The following is a 10653-nucleotide window of genomic DNA, read 5'->3' as shown; positions in this document are numbered from 1 at the left end:
TGTTTCCCTACCTGTTCTAAATTACAGCCGCAAACTCCAATAGGTCCTACTCCACCTGCCTTTCCACTGTACCCCCTCCCAGCACAAGTACCTGCTGCCTTTCCCAACCCTTCCCAGTCCTGGTTTCTCGCATGGCACATAAGACAAGTACACAAATAAGCCCCACCAGTGCAGAAGGGAGGGTGTCACTGACAGGCAAGGCTGTGCAGGATGTTTACACAGCACTTGCTCACACTCTGCCAGCCTTCCTGACACCAACACAGCATTCCAGCATGCTGGTATTATTTTTAAGTGATTCCTCACATGATTGGGGCTCGCTCTCCGTTCCCACATGCTACTCAAACACTGGTGGCAAAAAATCCATCCTTACTCTCATCAGGACTTGTTTGTCATCAGAATCCTCCTTTAGTTTTAGTCATTTGCTTAGTTTTAATCTACTGATCTCATTATGCTGGTCTAATTAAAATCATTTGCTGACTAATATTGTCAGTAATGTTACAGTTGGCTAAATTAACACTGGCTTAACCTTAGTTTTTTTATCAGCTTAACTATGCAGCACTGATTGATGAGCATTTAAAAGCAGGAATTCCTTTCTTCAGGTCAGAGGCATAAAAGGAAGAGCTGAAGATTTGAATGTGATACATCAACAAGTATTACCAAAGAAAGTCTGATATAATCGAGCAGAAGGCAAACCAAACGCACCTCTCCACAACCTCCCTGCAAGCTAGGTCATAACAACAAACATGCATTTGGCCCAGCCTGTTAAAACAGCAGGAGCAGAGCTTAATATCTTGCTCTAAAATTGCTGTTATAAGCAACATATCTTGTTGTCTGACTCTTATTTACTTTTTTGGCATAAATTCAGTATTTCTAGACCACAGGTATTCCTACAGACAAAAATTAATTGCAATATTCATCACCATATATGTCTAAATGATAGGGATGTTGGAGTGTTTTACAGTGAAAACACATCCAATTTTAATGAAGTTCAAAAGAAGAAATGTTTATTTATGGATTAAAGTACACAAAGATCTGCTGCTCACACTTTCTGAAATACTGACAGCTTTTTCTTTTTTTTTTAAGAGAGAGAGAAAGTGCAAGGGAAGGAAAGACTTCACATCTCGTACGTAGTTATGGTGAGTGGATCAATGTTCCCAGCAGACAGGCAGAAAGCTCCTGGGTCTTTTGACACTAGTTGAGAATAGATGATATACAACTGAAGTATGAAGGCAAAGTTGCCTCTAAGAGGTTGCCTCTGGTGAAAGGGTGGAGATGTTGTGCTGATAGCCCATCACAGCTGCAGGGGGATGTCTCAACATGTCTTGGGAAAGACTGCATATTTCTCTGTTTGGGGCTCAGCTCTGCTACTGTTCAAATTCAGTGACATCTTCTTAACACTCCTAAAGTTATTCTGCAGAAAAGAGGTGGAATCCAAATTAGAAGAGTATCCTGGAGAAATTTATTTTCTATTTATTAAGTTCTTAAGAGAAAAGAGCATAATTAGATATCCAAAATCAGACCCTCTACTGAAGACCTAAATAAAAACAACTTTAAGAGAAGATGTGAAGGCCTCAGAGTGGCATGTAAATATAAGAGAACTATGAAAAAAAATTCAATATAGAGAAAAATACAGCTCTTGGGTAAAATTCCTAGAACACTCTTCCCCACTTTAGGACTTTGCAACCACTGCCTATTGAAGGAGAGCTGCTGCTGGTGGTCTTCAGAATGATCCATTAACTGATGGTGCGCAGAAATATTACTAGAGGGAATATCGGCCTCCCTGAAATACAGATTCAGCCTGCTTGGAGTCAGATGTTGGGAAAGAAAATGCTAACATCACTAGAAAACTGTGGCTGTGCATGGCCTTGACAGTAGTCCACTGGATCAACAAGAATCCAGGTTTGCACAGGCTCCAGCAAGTTAACTAACACAAGAAATCCTGACTGTTTTAAGAAAAAAAAAAAAAAAGTTTTTCTTGGATTTCTCTGTTCAGGCTGGCTGTCTGGATAATTCATTTTTGGGAGGGGCATAAAGGAGAAAAAGAAAATACAATAGGCAGGTAATCCTTACTGCTCTGAGAACCACTGCTAACACCGACCTGCTGTCAGATGATCCAAAGACAAGAAAAGATACAATCTGTTGCCATTATTACAGTCCAAATCCTCTATGGATTCAGCCATAGGAAAACAATAAGTCCAGAGTTACACCTTAGTGTACACCACATGGACAAAGAAAGAAAAAAAAGGACAAATAATTTTTGCTAAGCCAGCTAACAGCATGCTGCTTCAATACTCTGCCTCAGGCCATGCAGCCTCAGCTGCACCATCTGCCCTGGAAAGACTCCAGAGAGAAAGCAGCAGCTGAGAGTGCAACAAGTCGAGGATCCAGTATAACCATGACTGTTCTGTGCTATGACTTCACCTGAAATCTCACCTCCCCAGATCCTATTTCTTGTTCTCAGACACCTACTTTGTATAATTGTTATTTTTGATGTGTCCTCCTCTATTCAGCTGTCTTAATTACTTATTTCCCTGTAAGTACTGGTTTCATATGCCTTTCCAGTGTGTAACCTTCTCCCTGAATTCACAAGGGACAGCAAGCATCCTGGGTAACAGGCACAGTGAAATGTCACTTACGATGGAGGTATTAGGCACCAGGAATAAAACACAAGATCAGATTTTTGCAAGAGCAGTAAAACCTTCCAAAATCTTGGTGACATCAATTATTGGAGACAGAGGTAAAATGCTTTTTCATATATTCAGCAGCAAAATTCCCATTGACTTCAACACTGCAGGATATGTCCCTGTGCGCTGAAACAAATCATCTGTATATGAATGCAGACAGGAAGAAGTGGCCTCCAGCAAAGCAATTTTTTATCTTTTGGTTCTGAGGAGTAATAGTAAAAAAGTCTCTCCCTTCAATCTGTATCTCAGTGAAGTCACCCACAAAGAGATGTAACATTCTGGATCACACTCTTTTGTTTTCCTTTCCTTGACATCTTACCATGCTTCCCATTTTGTTTATACATTTCCTTTTTATTCTTGACATGCAAAAGTGACTGACTTCATATGAGGCCATAATGCAAAGACATTTGTGGTTTCTGAGGGTCGTGATGTAAGGAATAAAATCCAATGGTCTCCTACAGGGAAGAAATAAGAAGGCAGTACAAATCATCTGCAGACATCGGTGTGAAAACCTCCATTTTGGCTAACAGATCAGGAAGCAGACTGGGGATACTTAGGTTGTAAAGTGCAAGTCTACAGATTCAGCTGGAGAACGTGACTGTCTTGATGGCAGTGCAACAAGACACACACCCTTTGCAACTCTCGTTCACAGGAGAGAAAGAATAAGAAAGACCAACTCGTGAGCTGCGCTGCCTCAACCTGCAGAGCGGAGGAGCAGCTGCTGTCCCCTGGTTACACGCCTGTACACCCCGAGTCCCTTTCTGCCAACTGCAGAGGCAGCCCTTCCCATGGGGCTTCTCCTCATCAGGCCAGAAGACACTCCTGGCAGTGCAGAGACCGTTCTCCTAAAAACCCTCCATGCTCCTGCAGCTGTACACAGGTCCACGTGACAGGGACGGATCCCTCCTATTGAGTGTATGCAACGACTGAAATATTTTGCTACTGTCTTCAGGACATCAATGTCAAACCTTACTTTGTCTTTAGCAGGAGCAGGGCAGGAACTTTTCATGGCGTCAGATGAGTTGCTGAATGGAAAATGCACACTACCTGGAAACTGTCTTCAAAACTCATTTTAAAGAATTACTTTGGAAAAATCTGCCATCATTTTCATCTTTACAGATGGATTAAAAAAGACACCTGCAAATAATTTAGAAAGCTGCCTTTGTTTTTTTCACATGCATACAAATTATTTTCTGCTTGTGCTTTTGACTACCTGAATCCTGATTATTTCCACTGGTCTTACTGCTCTGCATGAAAGCACTGCTTCTCTGCTTCTAGCTCCTCACATCCCTGAGGTAAGGGCAGGACCTGTTCTTACTTGTTGAAAATTACTCTGTTGTCTCAGAGCACAGAGCAGAATTTAATGATCAGAAAAGTACATATTACACAGGCAATTGCAAGCAGTTCAATGCTTGGGATTTTGAAGGAGGTTATTTCTACAGCACAGTTATGTGGAATGTTTTCTGAAATTTTCACACGTATATTTGAATCCATCCTTGGGGCCTGGATGTACAGCAGATGGATTACAAAATCTGACTTGCAACTGTTTTATTATCACTGCTTACTGCTGCCAAAGCCATTTCCTTTGATATCTCTGATATAATCCCATCATCACATCAGGGAATACAAAGTGACACCCGGCAGACTCGGAAAGGGTAGAGGTGTTCAAAAACTACAGGAGAGGAAGTCAAATTTCCTAGGCCAGAGAAGAATGTAAAGAGAGGTAAAGGAGAAGGAACAAGCATAACATCATCATTACTCACTGCGGTGGGTCCACTTGTGTGTGTGTACATCACTCCCTGCATTCACATTCAGTTCTCAGACTGAAGCCACCGTTAACTCCTTTCTGCTCATGGAGAGGCACATACCACTGCACGTGACATCTATCAATGAACACCAAACACGCTGTGAGGCTCAGACAGGTAGTTGTAGAAAAAAGAAGGAAAAGCAGTATAACAATACTCTCTACTGACCGAACAGGCCAGAAGAGTAGTCATGGCAGGCAGATCCAGTCATTCATTGTCTGTTCTTACCCAGTGCGGTATTTACCATAAGAGGACCCTTTGGCAGCTTAGGTTGAAGCAAACCATTTGTTGCAGTCCACATCCAGGGAGCATCCACCAAGGCCTTATTGCCACCACACTAGCGCCAGCTGGCACTGTTTTGGCTGTATCATAAAGCAGAAGAGTAAACCAGGCAGGGAGACTTGATTTCTGTTCCTTAAAGGGAGAGGACTAGGGCACATGAGGAGGACAGAAAGGAAAGGCTACCTGTAATGACTCTGATCTTAGCATAAATGGAGGGGCTTACAAGGCTATCACTTTCCATAAACACATTTAGAGGCAGAAGGTTACCATTTTGCCAGCTGTGTGACCTATTTATATTCCATTGTATTTTCCACAAGTGCAAATGTGCAAAAGGCAAACTTCTGCCCATCTGAACAAAGACAGTAAGGGAGAGCTGTCCCATGATACCGCAGGACACTCCTCAGCAAAACCTATAGCAGGAGGTTCAAAGGCAGTAAGGAGGAGGACACCCCTGCTCACAGCATGCTTGCTTTCCTCTCCTGTGGTCACACCAGAACACTGCAGACTGTGTCTATGCTAAGATGTTTTTCCATGCATGGAGAAAACAATGCCAAGGAATCTTTTAAGATAACAGTCTCACTTACCTTTGCAGTCATGAGCTTAATGAAGATAGCTTTCACAAATCAAGTGAAGAGCTCTGGACACAATCCAAAAGACAATGTTGGGAAGCAAATTACTGCACTGACAATAAATTGGGTTCCTATATCCAAATTTTAAAGTACGTAATTGTATTGAATTTTGTGGCTATTTCCCTCTGTAACAGCCAAGAAAGATGAAGGGACTCTGGGCATAAATTTATAATAGTTGCTTTACAGACTGTATCTGAAACTCCCATTTCACACACTTACATCCTTACCACTGAGATTCACAGTTCCAAATCCTTCCAAGAAACTAGTGACCAAAATAATGTTATTACAGTTAGTACAAGCAGTGCAACAAAGTCTACACAAGTTTAGATACAATACAAAAATTAGTACATTTATTAATATGTACCCGATGCTTTTTAGCTTATCTAGTCATCTTAAATATACAGCATTACTCAACTACCTATATTTAAAAAACAATACTACCGATGACACAAATGGTAGTATCCAGATTATGACACGCACTGAAATTTGTGATCCAGGTTTCCAGGTTCTTGCAGGTGGAGATCAATGGGGTCAGCCAGACACAGCAAGACTTTGCACAGAATACAACCACAGGATCAGTAACCTTTCCTTTTCTTAGATGACCTTTTACATCTGTCTATTCCTTTAGGATCTACTGCTTTTAAAGACCAACATTATTCTACTTTAGGGACAAACTATTCTTTTGCCTAATGGGAATAATTTGTAGCAACCACTTGTCACCTTCTTAAGACCTGCCCATTCAAAAGCCTGTTCCAGGGACTCACATTAATCGTATGAAAAAATACATTCTGTAGTAAGCTCTGACATATTGCAAATGCACTGAATGCTTGACATTTTTATGATTATGCTAATATTGTGACATTTGATGTGCTTGTTTTCGAAAAAGCGTAGTGCAATTAAGTTCTCTGAAAGAAAAACAGAAAGAAACAAATCAATCACTGAGAAGGCAAGAAGAATGAAAACTGCTTCTACCATCTTTGGAAACAAATGCCTACTAGTCAATGGCAAACAACATGTTTGAACTACACACTTCAGGAGACTTGTCAGTTTTACTCTGAAAGTAAAAAGCACTGATAGGGTGACTTTCAATTTTTAGCACAAGCACTGGCTTGACTTTCACCTGTTCCCTCTACCTTTGAAGTATATTAGCATTTGTCATAAAATGACTCCTTCCTTCCGTCACTGAAAGAATTTAAAAAAAAATCTGGTTCCTCTTAGACAACTTCAAACCATGGATAACCCAGTTAGGTCATGGAACCTTGCTTTTAACTTCATCTCCATTTAAAACATGTTGCCTGATTCATTTATAGCCCAAATTAAATTAGGAGAGGAATAAGATTTATAAATACCAATATAAATAATTTTATAATTCCTCTCCCCCACCTACAGACCAGAAGATTAACAGGAAGAACCAGAGAACTGAATGAGGCACTATTGGAACAGCACAGTGCTTGATGGCAGGAAGGCTAAATGGATTGGTGCTGTGGAGTCAAGAAGAAACACAGAAGAGCACCTTTGGCAAAGGATTCAGAGAACAGATGATCAGAAAAGTACCTGAGGGAGTTAGACTGAGAAATCCCCAAATGCCTGGAGGATGTGCTGTTCACCTCATGAAGTACCCTAACATCAAATTGTGGATGGGGAACTCTGCAGAGGTCTAGCAGAATCTTCAGAAGAGGAAGAGACGATAGTTTCTGATAAACAAGTCACAAAAAAACCACATCCACATCAGAGATGACTAAAGTCCCACCAACATCTGATCTTAACAGTGCAGCAGACACTGGAGGAGAACCAAAGGGGAAACCAGCTGCATATTTTTTGGTACAAAGCTACAGGAGACATAAGAAATGGCTACAGCTTGATTACAGCAATGCTAAGAAGCAAGACCCATCTCCCCTGCCAGAACCTTGAAAGCAGCAGCTCACTGAAAATACTGAAGTAATTTAGTAGCAACTTTGGAAGCAAATTAAAAGAACATTCATAACCTTAGGGACTGTACACATTTAATCTCTTGTTAAAGAAAAATACTAACCAGACTGAGTTTAATTAGTCTAATTTGATGGAGACTTATTATTGATGAAATCAAGAATCAGCTTAATTCCCAGAGATCCAATTCATTACATAATTCATAGTCAAGGCAACAATAACAAGCTTAGGAAACTGCAGAAAGAACTAAAAAGAGGGGTTTGATAAACAAATTGAACTCACAGTCAATTATTGGCAAATCCTGAGTTAAACTCTGAAAATAAAGTTATAAAGAGGAAGAAGCTAGAAAACTGTAGAGAGAAGTTTTAGCTCTTTTCCCTGAGACAACGCAAGATAACAGATTTAAGTTAAAGAATTGGTCTGGAATTCAAGGGAAGAAATAAAAAGATTATTCACAATCAAAAGGGATGAACCAGCATAACACAAAGCCTAAGAAAATAATCCTTTCAGCACAGTCAGGGTCTCCTACAACCTTTTCTGTTTCTAATAAAATGTGTACACCTAAACTTTGTTAATGTTCTCAGTATTTGGCTTTTTTCAGATACATGCACTCTGGGATTAATAATGTAGAGGCCCTTGACCTACAGAAAGAGCTCCTTATATAATTGGCATTGTAACAGATGCAGCATTTCTTTAACAGAAGTGACAATTAGTGGGTACCCCTTCTGCCACCCATCCAGTATGACACTAACCCTTTCTGAGTTACTTTCCTACACTGTAAAAGTAAACCCAAAGCCTCCCAGATCAAACATCCTTCTTTTGGGTTGCTTTAACTTGGGACAGCTCAACGCCCCATATATTTGTTTCCTTGGGCTTAGTCTCCAACAAACACTTTCTGCTTTTGCTGGCTGCAGAGCCTTTGAGAAGTTAACCCATTGGCCAGTCGTGGTGAGAAGGGAAGCAAAATCTGGAGGGAGATGGTGTCTCTTTCTACTGAACTAAGTTCTTTGAGTAGGTCTATGCCAACATGTAAGCCCAACTACAAACACACTGCTTAGCTGCAGCTATGCACTTAGACAGAAATTTATCCCAAAATCTTAAGCTTTTAAAGATGGCAGTTAGCTTTTCAGTACAGACCAGTATCTCAGCCGCATGTCCTGGAAAGACTAAGACTGAACCAGACCAAACATACTACAGCTTATTTTACCTACCCGGGATCAGCTAGTTCCAAGCTCTGAATATTTTGGGTGGGCTTCATCTCACCTTATTTTAATCACCTAGAGCGTAGAAGTCTATATCTGAGCTAGTTAATCTAGGGGGTTTTTAAAGTTAAAGAAGAAAAATAAGCATTTCAAAATGATTCATCTGACCTATTTTAGTTGATCTACATTACAATGAGATTGATCACACCTTAAATTTTATTAAGTCGAATGACTCAGTCTCTGTCTGACTTGGTAAATGGAGCATAACTACTGGCTCAGGTATTTTGAATACACAATGCAGCCTTCTGCTGAGAATGGAGACAAGACATATGCAGGTTACTAGAATCAGTATGTCTAAATTCTTCTTCTCCCAGCACTCCACATATACACTACACAGAAGGTGCGAGTCCTCCACTTCATTTTGTTTTCCACCAGCAAATAGGATGTTTGGCTTTCTCCATCTTCGCTCGCTTATATGATTTTTGTAACGCAGAGTAGTAAAAAGGTATTTTGCTTTATTATTTTCCTCAAACTTTGGGAATCCAAATCAGAAAAGGAAGTGTGTTTAAGGCATTCACTGCTGACTATCTGGATGTCCCGGGTTCTTACTAGATACAGAGGGGTGCCAGATTCTGAAGCTTGGTTTGAATTCATTTTCCTAGCCAGGCTCTACTAGTACAAATAAAATGGGATCTAATGCAGTAGAATGCCAGTCTTTAGCCCCACCATGAACTGATGTGGTTTTTTTTAAACCCAAACCTGGCTAACAAGGTTTTTTCAAAACCCAAACTCATTATAATTAAATGTAATTACAATCCCCACATCTTTAAATCAAGGTTTGCTCAGAATGAAAACAGCTTCTGCTAAATTAAATTATTTTTCCCTGTAGGTGGGATGGTAAAAGTTGAACTAAATAAGGGAAGCATATAAAATTACCAAACAAACAAGCTCACAGATATATATTTTTTTTTTCTTAATCCAATGCCATTGTAAACACTAATTAATGAAGTAGCCCTAATTATTACAGTAAAGTCAAAGAACTAAAATTTAAAATAAGACCAACATTTTCCAAACTGTCTGAGATTTTGGCTACCTCTACTTTTGCATCACCAGCTGTGAAAAGCCAGTTCCCTCATTTCAAAGTGCTGAATTCACTACCATGAAAACTAACAACAGCTGGGGTTCCCCGGCATCTGTGAATATTAGATCCAGAACACCACACCTTCTTCCAAATTTAGAAACTCCTTTTGACAATATTTGCCAAAGTAGTTTCCTGTTATACTATACAACTCCTCAAACTACTAACAAAGCAGTCCTTAGACCAAAAAGATCAAACCTTGGTTCCACCAAACACAGCGGGAGTTTTGACACTAATCACGATGAGGTAAAAATTAGCCCCTGGTGCAGAAGTAAATAGAGGGGGTGTATATGAAGTTATTTTCTGCATTTCTTATAAGGAGTAAGCCTCACCTTTGAGTCATTCTATAATAAATACCATATCATTGCTCAATTGTATGGAAATGGTGATTAGTGGTTTTGCAAATGTTTTGTTTAGGATTTGCATTTTCTCATCAAAGGATACTTCTCTGCCTTCATATGCTGTCAGCCTCTTTTGGATGAGATGGCTCAGCACAGAGATGCCTCAGCTACATCAGGAAGAAAAGAAAACGTATTAAACCACAAAAAAAACGTACAAGATAAACACAGAGACTCTGAGTTCAGCCACAGGGGCTCGGAAATGGAGGGAGCTGTGGCATAATATTTTGGGTTGACTAAATACCATTCCCCAAAATTTAAGCTACTGGCAGTTCTTAAAAAAGAAATTCCAGAGACTAAGGCAGAATGAAAACCAGCAGGGAATTTTAGCTTCCACTCCCAATTTCTGGCTTTAAAATATTTTTACTTTAAGATATTTTACCATTCAAACTTTGGGGGTTCTGTATAGTTTAAACAGGTGTCAAATACATGTGCTGTAGACCCTCAGCCATGAGGGAGTGGTTGGTAATGGGCAAGGGATAATAGGGTGAGGTCACCATCCATTTCAGAGCTCCTGAGATAGTCCTGGGTTTTAATAGGTCCCTCCCACCATGCCAGTATGGTCAAGGAGCTCCAAACTGATTTGAGT

General features: G+C 40.1%; 1 long non-coding RNA gene across 1 annotated transcript; it reads right to left on the bottom strand.

Annotated features, from left to right (window-relative positions):
- Positions 1-1083: 1083 nt before the first annotated feature.
- LOC128143100 (uncharacterized) lies at positions 1084-4816 on the bottom strand. The gene is made up of 4 exons (XR_008235619.1): positions 4718-4816; positions 4448-4567; positions 3004-3139; positions 1084-1411 (listed from the first exon to the last, which is right to left on the bottom strand). It is a non-coding gene; the product is annotated as an uncharacterized LOC128143100 (long non-coding RNA).
- Between the last annotated feature and the right edge of the window lie 5837 nt (positions 4817-10653).

The sequence above is a fragment of the Harpia harpyja genome, chromosome 1 (genome assembly GCF_026419915.1).
Source record: "Harpia harpyja isolate bHarHar1 chromosome 1, bHarHar1 primary haplotype, whole genome shotgun sequence".
Taxonomy (NCBI): domain Eukaryota; kingdom Metazoa; phylum Chordata; class Aves; order Accipitriformes; family Accipitridae; genus Harpia; species Harpia harpyja.
The sequence above is the reverse complement of the archived record's forward strand: the minus strand, read 5'-3'. Positions and strand labels throughout refer to the sequence as shown.